Source organism: Dermacentor andersoni, chromosome 9 (assembly GCF_023375885.2).
Source record: "Dermacentor andersoni chromosome 9, qqDerAnde1_hic_scaffold, whole genome shotgun sequence".
Taxonomy (NCBI): Eukaryota; Metazoa; Arthropoda; class Arachnida; order Ixodida; family Ixodidae; genus Dermacentor; species Dermacentor andersoni.
Window position 1 is genome coordinate 133,678,004 of NC_092822.1, and position 17,431 is coordinate 133,695,434.

At 44.1% G+C, this 17,431-nt stretch overlaps 1 protein-coding gene and 1 long non-coding RNA gene across 3 annotated transcripts in view; both read right to left on the minus strand.

Moving 5' to 3' along the window:
- Positions 1 to 17,431, minus strand: part of LOC126529753 (agrin-like) — a 481,149-nt gene that overhangs the window by 362,270 nt on the left and 101,448 nt on the right. The window lies entirely within an intron of this gene.
- On the minus strand, positions 1,067 to 6,570 carry LOC129384486 (uncharacterized). Its single transcript, XR_008612205.2, has 2 exons — positions 5,788 to 6,570; positions 1,067 to 1,238 (listed from the first exon to the last, which is right to left on the minus strand). It is a non-coding gene; the product is annotated as an uncharacterized lncRNA (long non-coding RNA).

Below are 17,431 nucleotides of genomic sequence, written 5' to 3' on the forward strand. Positions count from 1 at the left end.
AGTCTATAAAAAGTCTGAGTCTATAGACTGCCTATAGACCGCTTATAGACTTATGGCCATACACTTTTTATAGAATAGTCTATAAAAAGTCTGAGTCTATAGACTGTCTATACACTACATATAGACAGTCTAAAGACTTATGGCCATACTTTTTACAGACTAGTCTATAAAAAGTCTGAGTCTATAGACTGTCTATACACTACATATAGACAGTCTATAGTCTGATGGCCATACTTTTTACAGACTAGTCTATAAAAAGTCTGAGTCTTTAGACTATCTATAGACTTATGGCCATACACATTTTATAGACTAGTCTATAAGAAGTCTGAGCCTATAGACTGTCAATAGACTTATGGCCATACACTTTTTATGGACTAGTCTATAAAAAGTCTGAGTCTATAGAGTGCCTATGGATTAATTAAAATTCATGTTTGTAGACAGTTGTCTGCAGAATGTCGATGGACAAGTGTATAGGCTTACAGTTCTACTTTTGTAAACTGAAGTCTATAGAATGTCTATAGATGTCATTTGTCTGTATACATTTTATACACTTCAGTCTACAAAAGTAGAACTATATATACACTTCTACTTTTGCAGACTGAAGTCTATGGAATGTCTATAGACAAATGTATATAGATAGTCTATAGACATTCTATAGACTTCAGTCTACAAAAACAGAACTTTATAATCCGATACACTTTCTTCTATGACATTCTGCAGACATTTGTCAACAAACATGCATTTTCATTAATCTACAGACACTCTATAGACACAGACATTTTATAGACAAGACTACAAAGAGTGTATAAGGCCATAACTCCATAGCGGCTACCTACTAGTTTTTTTTTTTTACAAGTTAGTTTACATTTTTCTTTACATGCGGTAGCAAAACGTTTTGAATGTATTTATGCATGTGCACCTGTTCCTTTTCATCTGCACTTATGCATTACCGTTAGCAGATTAATAATGCTCCTGAACCAGCTGTACTTTCATATATGTTGCATAAACAGAAAGAATTTATATAGTGTTGAATCATGCAGTGCAAAAAAAATAAAACAAATGCACCGGCAATGCATTAACCGTTTTTATTGCTCGATATAATATATGAATTCCTTAAATTCATGTCTTATGCTAATTATGGAAACAGATTACATATTTACACTACTCCTTGGCAAGCATGGTCGCCAGGCTGGCCTTGACCTTTGTGTCATTAGTCCCAAAGGTGCTGCAGGTGTATGCTGCAAATAAGTAGATGCAGCAATATGAGGCAAAAATAACAAGTGTGTATTCTTTGTATGTTCATTAAGCAGCTTAATATATTTGCTCAAACCATCTAAGTCAATACTTAATGCGGTTTAACTATGACTAAGGGCTGCTTGTCAATACAAATCAGTACCTTTATACAATGTTTTATTGCATGGTATGGTGAACAATTAAACAGTCACAACTGCTGCTCGTGCCAGCAACAGTATGTTCCCTTTTATGACAAGTTCATATATGATGCATTAATGTACTTATCCCAAATGGTCTCTATATTTATTGCTGAAACGTTACCCAGTTGTGCTGTCTGTACAATTTTTTGGCTGGTAGTTAAGTATGCCCGTGCAGAGGGATATTTTCAGAAGACGTGACTGGAATATTCACAGTATCATGCCTAAGATTGTAATTTATTTTGCTTAATACACATTTAAATGTCTTTCTCATACTTTTAAATGAATGGTCATTGGCCATAACTTCAACAGAAGGCAGATGGGTTGATTGTATTGATATGGTCACTTAATTTCTTACAGGTAATGAGGCCTCTTGGGCATGCTAACAGGTTTCCAAGTTAGGTATACCACATGAGCACCCGAAATACCACACGAGCACTTTGTGTCATGGCACGACAGATATGCACCTCCTAGGAAACAGAACTGATAAGATAGTTCGAATGAATTCTATCACAGTAAATTATTTAAGGTGCTTTGAAAGATGAAATTTTTTTCTAGGCTATCGAGGTTCAGGACGTTAACGCAAAAAAAACATATTGAGTAAGAAATGCCTTGTCAGTATGCTTGACTTTCTTTTTTTTTTCAATAAATAGGACCAATTTCCCTCAATTTTTATGAAGTGAAAGGTTTTAAAAATATATTTAACACAGAGATTCTCTGGTAACGTTGTATGACATATGACAAGACAGCATACCTATGTGGCCATATTAAGATTTCCCGATCTTTTTCCAAGCTTTCCCTGGCTGTTTTCATGAAAATTTTCTGGCAATCTATGACGCCTGCAGCTTAAGTGCAATAAAAAAAATATTGTGGTTTAATGCTTGCCAAGTACTGCCAGTCCATAATATTTAGATAAAACGAATAACACGTCGGTCACTTGATATGTAGTATTAGATGCAACTGACTTGAATCCCTTGTTTAATAAAGCTGACAAGGGCTTCGGCAAGTTCCTAATTGATGGCCACACGAGTACAGCACGGAAGACACAGAGACACACGTAAAACAAATGCAACAATGTGAGCGAAAACTATACAATGAGATATTTTTACGGTTCAATAGTAGTTTTTTATATAATTTGCTCTCATCACTTATGCCTCTAGTTTAACTTTGTTTCTCTGACTAAAGACTACATGGCAATATTAATCAGTACCATTATGATGTTTCGTTATATTACAGTGTGATAAGCAGTTAGACAACCGTAATGGTCGCCGGTGCCAGCAACGGTACGTTTCGTTTCAAGACAGGTTCATGTGACACACAGTGTACTTATAAAAATAAAATAAATGCGAGAATCCCAAACGATTCCTATAATAATAATTGTTGAAACAAAGATACCCGGCTGGACTGTGCACATTTTTCAGGTGTTAATGCAATATGCCCGTGCCGAACGAACATGCTCAGCATACTGACTGCACTTTTGAACAATCACGTTAACATTTGCAATTTATTTCCGTTTAGAACAGTCTGCAATGTCTCTTTTCTCATACTTCGAGATGAATACATTTGCCACACTTTCAGTAGAATGCACATGAATGGGGGCGTACTGATCAGGTTACTTAGCAACTAAAACATGTTACAATCTCTTAGGCGTGATGATAAGGGTAGAACAAATGCAATGTCCACTGAATTATTTGAATAATCTGTGCGTTATCTACTAAGAAAAGACCACCAAATTGATAATCTGGCTCTTTTTTCTTTTGTACAGCGCATATAGTATGCAGTCTGTCCAAGACGACGGCACTACATGCAACAGTAATGAAAACCGGAACACTTATTACACACGACAAGGGCTTCATACCATGCACGACTGGCACAATGCGAATCTGCGCCAGCAGCTGCCTAGTGATTAAGAGCACGTAAACTGCATAACGCCGAAGCATCGAAAGGCGCTTAACGCTTTTCATATAGCTCGAAAGATAACTTCTGCTGCTAAACTGTTTAAAAAAAGAGACAAAAAAAAATCTTCCAACTACCGTCAAACGCAATGCCTTCAGTTTGAAACGTGTAAAGGTGCTTCCCGGAACGACTAATTTAGTGTTCTCCAATTTTTTCGGCTAAGTTGCGAAGCTGCAAGTGACTGAGCTTATCGCAGGTTTGATGCTCCAAAGCGTTTGTGGTTGCATATAAATAGATTGGGTGAATTAGAGATTTTTGCTTGATATTTCTTCAAGTCTCGTGTTTTGCTTGCGGTAACTTCCCAAAATTAACTTGCGGTAAGTTCCCAAACGATGCGAAAACGGCAGCGCACACACTGCTGATGCATGCCCCGCAAACACGGCCTTTCATCCGAGTAGGTTAGCAGTTATTCAACTATACGTGTCTGTCTGAACATTCTTGATGCTAACACAATTTCGAGATATATACGTAAAGCGTGTCACGAGAATTTCACTAGACATGCGGCGCAGCATTCATCGCGGCCGGATCAAGCGCCACGAAATTAGATCTACCGCACTGGCTGCCCAACATACACAATGCACAACATACACAACATACACAACATACAGTATCAAGTTAAAACATGGTGTACGTCCTTCTTTACGCACGTAAACTATAATGCTAAAATCAACAAGCCCGAGCGATCGCTCGCCGTAAAACATTCCGTATGGGCACGTTGCAAGTGCTAGGCGGCGCCCTGTCTTTCCGACCCCTAGCGCCATCTGACGAATAGTTGCGCGAATGTGGTAGGATTACTCACGGCGTCAGCAGCCCGCGCTGCGTGTTTGGCGTCCTGTCAAACGGTAGCGATGGCGCGAAACAGCGCGCCGATATTAATTTTAACCGGGTTTCGGGAATTACAAGATCTTCATAGCTTTTTTCGTGAAAAGAATTTAGGGAAAGGAAGTCGTCTATTTGAAGTGGGGCACGTCTACGACGTGAGGGAAGTGTCGAACTCGCACTGATCGGAAGTGACTGCTAGGTTTATTCCGCAAACGAAAAATAATGCACCAGCGAGATGCGTGAAGCTCAGCGTAAGTTACTTCGTTATCTACGGTGTGGACGCATGAAATTATAGGCGACATTGATTCTTGAAGATCGGCGACAGCAGACAAATCCTAGCGGGGAGCTGCGATTGCCGTGCTGGCATCGCAGGGAAGTGCAAGGACGCCGCGGTAGTTTCCCTGTACATACAGGACGCCAAATACGAATCCAGAACATCTCATCCAAGAACGTGGGGCGTACGAACGACTCGTAAGACCTACCAGAGGTATTCTAACGTTGCTCTCCCCAAACACAAAAAAAGGGGATGAACTTACCAGTTGTGTTAGACTACGCTGGGAAAATATTTTCGCCCAAGTTACTGGAAGTGCGATACTCTTATGTTGCGATTTTTGAGTGCGTGCAAAGGAGGTTCCAATTAACCACGTTGTCAAAAATTTTGGTGATGTCAACTGCCCTTCGTTGATATGCTGGGCGCAGAAGGGTGTATGCCAGCTCAGCCGGCTGCAAACCCTCCTCAAATCTCTCAGCAAGGCCTAGCGCTGTTGGAATGGGAGAGGATTGGGAAAGAGTTCCACAGCTTTACTGCGGTACAGTGTGGGAACAAACTACTTTGTTTGCTGCATATCCTGGTAGGCAAAGGGGGTGGGCCGTGGGCCCCGGGTGCAAGGGGCCAGTGGGGGGGGGGGTGCCATATAAGTCTGGAGACACACGGAAATTGCTGATATCCTCGCCTTCCTCCAATAAACCCATGGGAGGGGGGGGACAGAAGACCTATGGGCCCCGGGTGCCAGACGACCTAGCTACGCCACTGACTGCAGGTATCCCGTTGCTGCCATCATTGCTGTAAAAGCAAAGAATTCAGCGTTATAACGCACTTGGCATAACGCCGGGACATAAAACAGCTTATGCCGTTGGACGAGCGCTATCCAGTGTTGCAATGACGCCGTTCTGCTTCATACGGTCGGCTTGGAAACCTGTAAAACTGTATTCCTCGTGAGTTGGTGTACGTGCTGTTGCAGCCCACTACTCAACAGCTCGGGTTGCACTTCGGCATTGCTCAGAAAAGGCAGCAGCTACGCGCGAAGCAGTGCACATACAGGCTTTCCGAACGCAAGCGGGCCGGTCGTATCCTGCCGGTTCCGCGCTCGCCGCCGCGAGGGGCGCCCTAGTAGGCGCGGGAACTACGTTCGCAACCTGCCTATAGTAGAAGCGAGAACAAGAGCGCGTTATCAAACCATGTCAACGACAAACCGACACTATACCCGAGTCGCCTGCGCTACATGCAGCCGCTTCGCGCTAAGAGATGCGCTCACATAATCATGAGCTATTGACGCAAAACGTCTTTGCTAAAGCTTACCGTTCAGTGTAGTTGACGTGTGATGCCACAAAGATGACACGCATACACAGACACCGACGTTCAGGCATACACCGCACACCGGTACAACCGTTTACGTGCCTGGCGCACTCGTTGAGACGGCGCACCGCCGCGCATGCGCAAGAGCTCCGAGCATGCGCAGGAGCTCCGCGCGCGAGGGCGTGCGCGCTCGGAGGAGTGTGAGCGCCTTTTCCTCCTTCATTTTTTTTTTTCTCTTTCTCTCTCTCTCTCTGCGCGCCATGCGCGCCGGAACGGGTGGCTTATTCATCTTTAACACCACTATTCATCTTTTTTCATGGACGAAGGAAATGCGCTGGTAGGTTGTATGACAAACGCTGTGGGCTATCGTATGAGACTGGAACGCTAACATGAATGCGCTGTTTGTAAAAGCCGTTACAGGGCCCTTCAGACGTTTCAGACGCATTATTGCCAGCGTCGATTAGTAATACAGCGTACTTGTAGCATATCTTCCAGCGTACCGCCAAATGTGATGCCCGCACGTATGTTAGTGCTAATTTTCTGTTCCGATGATAGGTCAAAGCAATCAGTACAGCATTGAGGTACTCATATGCGTGGCTGCGCAGGCATACCGCCGGCGAAATACTGGGTGGGCTCAGAGAATTTGGCACCTATTTTAAGTGAATGAGAAACTTTGATAGGTTTATAGCGCAGGATATCAGTCAACAAAAAACCGCCCGATGTTAGTGACGCAGCCGAGATATGAAGACAATGTGAAATGTATCCGAGAATCGGACGACACACAACGCGAAGACCACATGCGTGACATCGGTTCATCGCACATTCACAAAGTCCGCGTTGTCAGCTACAAACATTACGAGTGTATTTGCTGTTAGCTTGATGCCTGTTTGGAATCCACTTGTAGCTGAAGCTGGCGTTCATAACATCTATTATAACAATTGGATCGGCGTTTTGCTTACTTTATTCTACTGCCGCAAAAGTGATGCGACAACTGTGAAGACTGTCTTGGGATTGCCGAGAGCGGCTACGTAGATGATATCATGTGGTCAACAAATGCGGAGGTATACGCTATGTGTATACTAATGTCTACAAATAGGCTCTACAGCAATCTCAGCAGTATACAACTTCAGTGGCTTATATCAAACGCAGCTACGTATTATCCACCGGTACCTGCGCTTGGTTACAGCGTACACGGGTTGGGCCCAGATTAACGATGTTTGTCTATTGTTAATCTATAGACATGCAAGACCACGACAACTCAGAGGAAGACCAGGTGGTGAATTCACCACCTGGTCTGCCGGCTTTCGCCACTTATTCACCACCTTTGCCACATCATCACCATCTGACCTTCACCACCTGGTCTTCGCGAAGTGTACGTCCGGGAAGCAGCCAGGTTTAGGGCCTTCGGGTGCCTGGAAGACCTTGGTGACTCGGACGGTGCCTGCTCCGCCGCGATCCTCGTTCGGGGCAGCTGCACCGAACGCAGACTAGCAGTCTGCACGGTTTGCCCGCCGCGCCGGAGTTGCGGTGCCGTCGTGCATGAACCAGTGCCATATCATCGCGTTCGCAGAGGGCGGGGGGTATGGGAACTCGGAATTACAAATTATCGACTTTCTTCTATACATATTCAATACACCGGGAGTAGAGAAAAAGAAATAGAAACCTTGTCGACTATATTGTCCATAATATAGAGAGTCTATAGACAAAGTATGGACAAAAATAAATAGAAACTGTATCGGCTTTCGTCTACAGGTAGTCCATATAGAGGGGAAACAGACAAAGAAGAAACAAACACCTTATCGAATTTTTTCTATAGACTGCAAGTAGATAAAAAGAAATTGAAATCTTATCGACTTTCGTCTATAGAAAGTCTATATACAAAGTATATGGACAAAAATAGATAGACACTGTATCGACTTTGGTCTAAAAGTAGCCCATAGAGGGGAAATAGACAAAAAGAAACAAACACCTTATCGATTTTTTCTATAGACCGTCTATAGACAGCGAGTAGACAAAAAGAAATCGAAACCTTATCGACTTTCGTCTATAGAAAGTCTATAAACAAAGTATGGACAAAAATAGATAGAGACTGTATCCACTTTCGTCTATAGGTAGTCCATAGAGGGGAAGTAGGCAAAAAAGAAACAAACACGTTATCGACTTTTTCCTATAGACCGTCTATAGACTGCGAGTAGACAAAAACAAATAGAAACCTTATCGACTTTCGTCTATAGAAAGTCTATAGACAAAGTATGGACAAAATGGATAGAAACTGTATCGACTTTCGCCTATAGGTAGTCCATAGAGGGGAAGTAGGCAAAAGAAACAAACACCTTATCGACTTTTTTCTATAGACCGTCTATAGACTGTGAGTAGACAAAAAGAAATAGAAACCTTATCGACTTTCGTCTATAGAAAGTCTATAGACAAAGTATGGACAAAATGGATAGAAACAATATCGACTTTCGTCTATAGGTAGTCCATAGAGGGGAAGTAGACAGAAAGGAAACAAACACCTTAGCGACTTTTTTCTATAGACCGTCTGTAGACTACGAGTAGACACAAAGAAATAGAAAGCCTATCGACTTTCGTCTATAGAAAGTCTATAGACAAAGTATGGAAAATATAGATAGAGACTGTGTCGACTTTCGTCTGTAGGTATTCTATAGAGGGGAAGTAGACAAAAAGGAAACAAACACCTTATCAACTTTTTTCTATAGACCGTCTATAGACTGCGAGTAGACAAAAAGAAATAGAAACCCTATCGACTTTCGTCTATAGAAAGTCTATAGACAAAGTATGGAAAAAAATAGATAGAGACTGTGTCGACTTTCGTCTGTAGGTATTCTATAGAGGGGAAGTAGACAAAAAGGAAACAAACACCTTATCAACTTTTTTCTATAGACCGTCTATAGACTGCGAATAGACAAAAAGAAATAGAAACTTTATCGACTTTCGTCTACAGACAGTCTATAGACTTTGTATCAACAAAAGTCCAAATCTATAGAAAGGAAAGGTCGTCTATGAAAAGTCTATAGACTTTCTATAGACAGTCTAAAGTCATTTTTGTAAGGGTAGTGCCATCCCGCTCTTTGATGGTATAGTAAACGACTCCGCTCCGCTATATATACGGCTTCGTCAAATTGCAGTGATATATCCTCACCTCCTTCCTGCGACCGGGCAATTTCAGAGCATAGTTAGTATTCGAAAGATTGCGCAACACTTTAACGGGTCCGTCCCAGTGAACTTCAAGCTTGTTCTTTCTTGAAGGTTTGAGGATCATTACCTGGTCTCCGGCGTTAAACATACGAAGCTTCGCATTCTTGTCGTAATAGAATTTGGCGTTCTTTTGAGCTACTCCCATGTTCTTTCCGACTAGTTCTTGGGTTGCGCTCAGCCGTTCCAGCAATTTTAGCACGTATTCAACCAATGTTGGACTCTCCCCTCTTTCCTCCCTCATATTTCTCACCATTCTTAGTGGAGAACGGAGTGTCCTCCCATACACTAGTTCTGCTGGCGGGAACCCTGTCGCTTCATGTGGAACCGTTCGCAAAGCGAACAAAGTTGCCGGCAGACAGTTCTCCCAGTCCTCCTTGTGCTCGTAGCAGAACGCACGCAAAACTAGCTTAAGCACCGAATGACACCTCTCTACACTGTTTGACTGAGGGTGATAGACAGAACTGTGTATTAACTTTACCCCGCACTTTTGCAAGAATGTGGAAGTCAGTGCGCTCGTGAATACTGACCCTTGATCTGCCTGAATTTCTGCTGGAAACACAACTAGTCCAAACACTGTCAAAAGCGCGTCTACTACTTCGGTGGAGCTGAGCTCTTTCAGAGGGATTGCTTCTGGAAACTTTGTAGCCGGACACAGCATGGTAAACAAGTACCTGTAGACCGATTTTGTTTTTGGAAGAGGCCCTACCGTGTCTATTACAATTCGCCTGAAAGGCTCTGTTATTAAGGGCACTACCTTCAGTGGAACTTTCCATGTCTCTCCTGGTTTTCCAGAACGCTGGCAAGCGTCGCAGGATCTTGCAAAGTTTTTTACGTCTTTGAAACAGTCAGACCAGTAGTATTCCATAAGCAATCTTTCCTTTGATTTGTTTATGCCTAGGTGGCCGGACCACCCATTTCCATGACAGAGGCTCTAAAGGTCCTCCCTATACTTAGTAGGTACGACTAAGTGATCTAAAATCCTACCCTTTTGATCTCTGCGGTGCCGATACAAGAATCCTCCTCTCTCTTGTATCGTCACGTTGCGCCTCGCAATACCTTCTTTAGCTGTGTGGTATAATTTAGCTAAGCTGTCATCCATCTTTTGCTCGGCTGCCAGTGCCTCTCTATCCACACGTAAGAGCTTATCAAAGTTCTTTGAGGCCGGTGATAATAACGACCCTGTCTCGCTTGTGAGTACGTCAGCTTGCTCTTCCTGCAAGCTTGAACTTGGACACTCTAGTGATACGCTCTCAATGAGTTGGTCAGCTGGCAGGCTCTCCTCGAATGATTTTTCATCCGTCGAGCCTAGCTCAGATTCGGGTAGGGAAGTTATCCCCTTTTCTGCTTCCGCTGGAGCAGCTTGTGCATCTTCAGCCGAAAGCGACGCGATTTTACGGGCTTGGCCTCGCGTCAATGCCTGTACTATGCCCTCTCCCAGTTTAAGCCCTTTTTCACGCAGTAACTGATTCGAACGATTCGAAAAGATGTAAGGGTACTGCAGTGACAAAAATTGGAAACTGCAGCCCCGGTCACTAGCTCCGCGAATGGTCCACTGATTTTGACTTTGGCCATGGGTAGACACGCGCTGTGTTCTTCTACAACCTGTTTGATCCATGCTACTTCTCCGGTGAAGTCATCTACCGTCACGTAAGACGGATAGACAGTGACCATCGTGGCGGCACTGTCTCTTTGCACTTGGCATGGTTTGCCATTACCTTGCAGGTCGTGAAGATATGGGCTTAAAAGTTCCATGTTCTCGTCTTTTTTCTCTAGCAGGAAGAAAACACTACGCTGGGCTTCCCGCAGTTTAGAGCTATATGTCCCAGTTTGTGGCAGATTCGAATTTTCTTTTCTGCTCTTTTGGTGCTGTTTGCCCGTTTGATTTCTCCTCACTCTTTTCTGAGGGCTTTTCCTCCACGTCTACAGGCTCCGGTCGTCTAGTCTGCGAAGCCTTTTTGAACGGAAATGGTCTCCGCGGTCCATTTCGACCATCCCAATTTCCGTCCTCTGCATTCAACTTTCTACGCGCTGCGTACTCTTCGGCTAATTCAGCCGCCCTTTCCACAGTGTTTATATTCCCTCTGTCTTGCACCCACAGTTTCACAGCTTGGGGGATGGTTTTGTAAAACTGCTCTAGACGCGCGCATTCTATGATCATGTCTCTGCTGTCGTACGCTTCCGCGCTTTTCAGTCCCTCGACTAGGTTGGCTTTTAAGCTATATGCAAACTTCGGATACCCCTCGCTATCTTTCTTGCCTGTGCTTCTATACCTTTGCCGAAAAGCTTCGGCTGAAAGGCGGTATTTCTTCAGGAGACTAGCCTTAACTTTTGCATAATCATATGCATCCTGTGCACTCAGCCTGGCAATTACTTCCGCCGCCTCACACGGCAACATAGACAGCAACCGCTGTGGCCATGTACCCGGGCCGAAGTTCATCTTCTCGCAAGTCCTTTCAAAATTGCTTAGGAACAAGCCTATGTCGGTCCCGACTTCAAATGGCTTTAATAGCCGGTCCATGCGGTATGACTCTGCCTCACTTGATCGTCCCAGAGCGCCTTCACTTCCTTGAGGCAACTCCAACCGTTTTCTTTCAACTTCAGGTTGCATTTTGCTTAACTTGCGATCTTTCTTTTATCTCTCGTTCTTCTCTCTTTTTCAGAAGTTCAAACCCCATTTCAATTTCTTCCTCACTGGCCTGTTCGGAAATTAGGTGCAGTAATTCCTATTTTAGCATCTCCTTGCGTACCTCTAGGCCCAGTTCCTCACCAACAATCAACAACTCGTCTCTCAGCAGTGTCCTTAACTCCATGATTGCTGCTTTACTGCCTTGATCCTGCCCTCTAAATCTAGCTAGGAAAACACAACCTAGCTAACAGTCAACAATCTAGCTTCCCTACTGTTTTAAACAGAACAACCACAAAATGAAGCCTAGAGAGTCAAAGCAAGAACCAAGCACTCACCGCAGTCACAGCACCACTTCGGAAAGTCCATCTCACTGCTGTCAGCCAGTTGATATGATTGGGGGTTCAATCACATCGCTCGTGATCCGTTGTCAAGATTGGAGTCGGGCATGGATTTGGAGGTAGCTGACCCATGCCGTCGTCCAACTTACCCGCGCTGAGGACGTTGATGAAGGGAAGGACTGCTTCTCATCGAGAACGACGAATAAGGGTTTATTTACAGTATTTATATCAGTCTAACATGGCTGCTTGAGAGAGAGAGTGACCTGAGCAGCCGCACAACAGCGGTTTTTAAACACTCGGTCCTCTCCCGATACAAGGTGACGCGAACGTTCGTTCAGTCATTTTAAACAGGCCGCTTCTCTCCGGGACGGGTTACACACACACGCACACACGCATACACACCGGTGCGATGGTGCGGAGCCGACGTCAGAGGGGCTTCGTAGAACTCGGAGCCGTACTGGGTAGCGCGTTGTCTTGCGTCTCGGTCGGCGCGTGGGAAGGAGCCTGCGTCGGCGTTCCCGCGTCAACTCCCCCACCCGTAGCAGATCAGGTGCGCGTTGTGCTGTTGCGCACAAAGCCTGCTTCATCGAACTCCTTCAGTCACAACGGCGATGAGGCTAGAGCGTAACGGTGACGGTTTCGGCACAAAGCCTGCTTCGTCGAACGCATCCTAGCTGAAGTGACGGAGAGTGGAGGATGCGCGTAGTGTTCATGACACAAAGTCGACTTAGCCACGCTGTGGCTAGAGGTTGGCGGCGGAACGGCAAGATGAGGTTACCACCACTGGTGTAACTAGCTGGCAAACTTGCACTGCAGCTGGCCGTTTTTAACACCCTGTCCTGCGCCAACCGATTCCAACTAGTACCCGCGAATTTCCTAATTTTACCACACCACCTAGTCGTCAGCCTTCTCTTCTGCGCTTCCCTTATCTTGCTAACCATTCTGTAGTCCTTATGGTCGAACGATTATCTAACGTGCGCAATACATGGCCTGCCCAGCGTCATTTTTTCCTCTTAATGTCAATTAGAATATTGGCTATACCCGTTTGCTCTCTGATCCAAACAGCTCTCTTTCTGTCTCTCAACGTTATGACTAGCATTCTGCGTTCCGTCGCTCTTTGTGCGGTCCTTAACTTATTTCTAAGTTCCTTTGTCAGCCTCTGAGGCTCAGCTCCATTTGTCCGCACCGGTGAAATGCACTGATTATAAGCCTTCCTTTTTCAATATTAATGGTAAGCTTCCAGTCACTCCAGCTTCCAGTTACTCCTTCTCAGACTCTAGAGGCTGACTGGCGATCCAGAATTCTTGTTCCTTTGCCCGGTTATTCATCATTATATTTGTCTGCTGCATATTATTCTTCAACCACACTCTTCCAGACTCTCTGTTAAGGTCCTCAATGATTTGTTCTAACTGGTCTGCAGTGTTTGTGTATTTTGTGCATTTCATCCTATACCACAAGTAATTTCAGGCAGTGTTTATGTTTATACATCACAAAGCACACAACTTTATTCTAATGCAAGATTCGTGTTTATGCACTACATTACTAACAAGCTTTGCCGAGATGCATATTCTAAGAGGTGGACGCACAGTGTGAGACTCAACCATCCTGCGAGGACGCAGATGTTTGTCAAGGGAAGAATGGTGATGACAGTCGCAAAAGAATACGATACTTATTAAGAAATATTTACAAATTATGGGGTTTTACGTGCCAAAACCACTTTCTCATTATAAGGCACGCCTTAGTTGAGGACTCCGGAAATTTCGACCACCTGGGCTTCTCTAACGTGCACCTAAATCTAAGCACACGGGCGTTTTCGCATTTCGCCCCCATCGAGATGCGGCCGCCGTGGCCGGGATTCGATCGCGCGATCTCGTGCTCAGCAGCCCAACACCATAGCCACTGAGCAACCACGGCGGGTTATTCAGGAATATTTAAGGAATGTGTACTTCATGTGTCACATTGGGCGATACTCTATATAGAGCATTGTCCAGAAACACAGGAGACACAGGAGCACATGCCGAATGAAAAAAAGTAAAGAAATGAATAGACTATATATTATACAGCACTGCATTAGCAGATCGGTATCCTTTAGAAATGCCTTTGAGCCGACATTATATGTTCAGGTTTCACGTTGGAAGCTTCGTCTTGTTTGTAGCACCACACAAGAGCACATATCTTTTTTCGTTTTTCTATTCCTTCTTTTCATTTCTTCGGAAGGATCTAAAATAAAAACAAAGTAAACAAAGAGGCCAAAGCACCTATCTGGCGGACAGTATGAATGAACGGCTACTGTTACTTTTCCAGATCATGCCCTGGTTTTTGATTGCGGCAGAAACAGCAAGGAACACTCACGAAACGCACGGCAAAATCTTGCTTCATCGTACCGGCGACGAGACGATGGCTTCATTATGGGCTCACCAAAGGGCGTGGACGGTGACGTCGTCGGCAGGAAGAATAGAAGAGGAGCGGCACGACGTCGACAACATCAGAGGGCACGGCACCTACCTGGCGGCCAGTAGGAATGAACAGCTACTGTCACCTTTCCAGGTTAGTTCTGGGAATGATACTGCTTCATACCGTAGCAAAGATAGATTTTTGTTGTTGCTGCCGTGCCCTCGGTGGTGTTGTGCTGTACTGATTGATGTTTGGTCTATGATGCTATTATTGTTGACATCGGGAGATGTAGAGGGGAATGTTACAGACAATTTCGGGCAACCAGGCAAGATTGGACCGCAGGTTAAATGCTATTACAGAGGAAATCTCAGCCCTAAACCTTAAAACAGACCGACTAACCGATATTCTTGAGGTAGTCCAGGAAATGAATGTTAAGATTGCTTCTCTTGAAAAGACTGTAAAGTACCAGGCTGGACGATTAAAAGAATTAGAAAATAGAAGGAGACGAAACAACCTTCTAGTTCTTGGTGTTCAAGAGCGGGGCAAAGAATCTGAGGCTGACTTGAAGGAAGCTGTTGTGAATTACATATTTGCAACGCAGTGGGCGTTGAAATGAAGTGAATAGAAAGAATTCGCCGCATCCGAAAAAACCACCGAGCGAATGTCGATCCATAATAATGAAATTTTTGGTGGCGGCAAAAAAGGATAGCCTGCTGCAGAATTGCAAGAAACTGAAACGGAGCTCTGTAAGCACCAGCACTGATTATGCGTATGAAACTGCAGTAGTTCGCGAAAAATTGTGGGAATGTGCTGCTGCGGACAAGGTGAATTGCAATAAGGCAACCCTCCTCGGTGACAAGATTAAGATAGTCGACGAGTAAGTATACGTATAGGACACAGATCAAAATGAGTGGTGCCCATATCAGTACCACCGAAATAAAGGCCATCAAAGCATATGTTCTGAAACCGGCATAGCTCAGAACATGCATTCGTCTCGGAATAAGCCACCTGAAGCATAGCTACGCTTCATTCTCTTGAATCTTCGTAGCATTATTAATAAAATTACTGACCTCGAATAGATATTGCTCCCGGCGAACCCTCCTGTATTGTTAACCGAAACCAGGTTAAGCACCTGGACACGAAGCGATTGTACGTATGGCACCGCCAGGGTATAGCATGTGTACATGGGACAGAGATGCAAGAGGTGGGGGCTTCGCCATTATTGTTAACGATTGTTGTCGGGCCATAATGGTAGAAAGCAATATGTCAGAGTCATTGTGGTGTAAACTAATTTTTGGGAACATTGCGCAGCTTGTTGGAGTCGTTTACAGGCCACCAGCGACTCCACCTGAATTTTTAGATGGCCTCAACGACTTTATCAGCACTCATGTAAATAGAAGCACTCCACTAATATTGGCTGGCGTCTTTAATTAAGGACACATTGATGGGAGGCTCTATCAAGTAACCACACCGAGACGATGAGTGCAACTCAATTATTGGAAATCGCCTTTTTTAATGAATAAGGTAACTTATTAATGAATTAAGGTAGCTTATTAACGAATACACAAGAGTGACACCCGCATCCCGATCAATATTGGATTTAGTTTTTCTGTCCAGTAATGCCGAAGCTTATTACTGGATAGTATATACGACCATAAGATGGTTTCAGTAAACATACTGCCCTCGTCGTGTAATTATATTGCCGACTTAGGGACTAAAAAACAATTGTCGGTTAATGATTACGGACGAGCAGATGATAATTCCGTTTTCGACTATTTAGAGCAATCATTTGATGAATTTGAAATTGCCTTCCAGTCTGAGTCAGTCAAGGAATTGTGGCAGCGACTGAAATGCATTGTTACAACTAGCGCCGGCAGATCTGTACAAAGTCGTTAGAAAAAAGGAAAACAGAGAAAAAGAATGAATAACCCGTGGCAGTGCTCACGTGAAACGTAAAATAAAAAGGCTACGCAAGCAGCCAAAGTAGTTCAACGAACCATCACAGGTGCGGAGCAGCCTTAAAACAGCATTATCAGAATCAAAAAGAAAGTTGTTCAGTGACACTCTCGGCAACTTTCTTAAACGTGCTTCACAAAAATTTTGGCGTTTTTTGGGCGCACAGAAAGCAAAAAATGGAGCAGATAACAATAGAAGGCGACCTTGTAACAGACACGCTGCAGATACCAGATGGTTTCAATTAGTTCTTTCAGTCGGTGTTTCACAGAGATACAGATAATCACGTCGCAGATGACGTGAACTATTCCTGCGCTTTTCCTTTGGTGCCTCTTTCGTTTCACCAGGAGGGCATCTTTCATCAACTGCTAAATTGAGATTCAAAAAAGGCCGGTGGCCCCGACGGGATACCGACGGTATTTCTGAAGCGATATGCCGGGTGGATTTCCTTTTATATAGAAAATATTTTTGAACGCTCTTTACGTACTCATTCCCTTATACAAGATTGGCGCTGCGCTGCTGTTATTCCGGTGTTCAGAAGTGGAAATTGCCTGCTTCCAAACAACTATCGCCTTGTATCCCTGACCTCTGTATGTTACAAACTCATGGAGCACGTAATATCAAAACACATTACTCATTTTCTGGAAACAAGTTCTTTAATGCATATTAGCATGGTTTTAGACAGGGCCTCTCAACGGTTACCCAACTAATTGAAACGGTTCACGATTTTTCAGTTGCTTTAGACGAACACCAACAGACTGATGTGGTTTGCGTTTATTTTAGGAAAGCGTTTGATAAAGTGTTGCATAATAAACTGCTTTTAAACTCCTCCAAGTAGGTATGAATAACGATATTTTAAAATCGATTGAAGCAGACTTAACAGGACTGAGGCAAGTTGTATGCGTTAGTAATTGTGTGTCAGCTTTTTTGGAGGTATTTCCTGGGGTACCACAGGGGGCGGGGCTAGGCCCATTATTGTTTTTGCTTTATATAACAGATGTAGTTACAGTTGTTCAGCCGCCAGTGGTGTTGAAGCTTTTTGCAAATGACTGCGTACATTATGCAACAGTGTCCTGTAAAAATGATCAGGTGAAACTTAAACAGTGTCTCGAAGGTC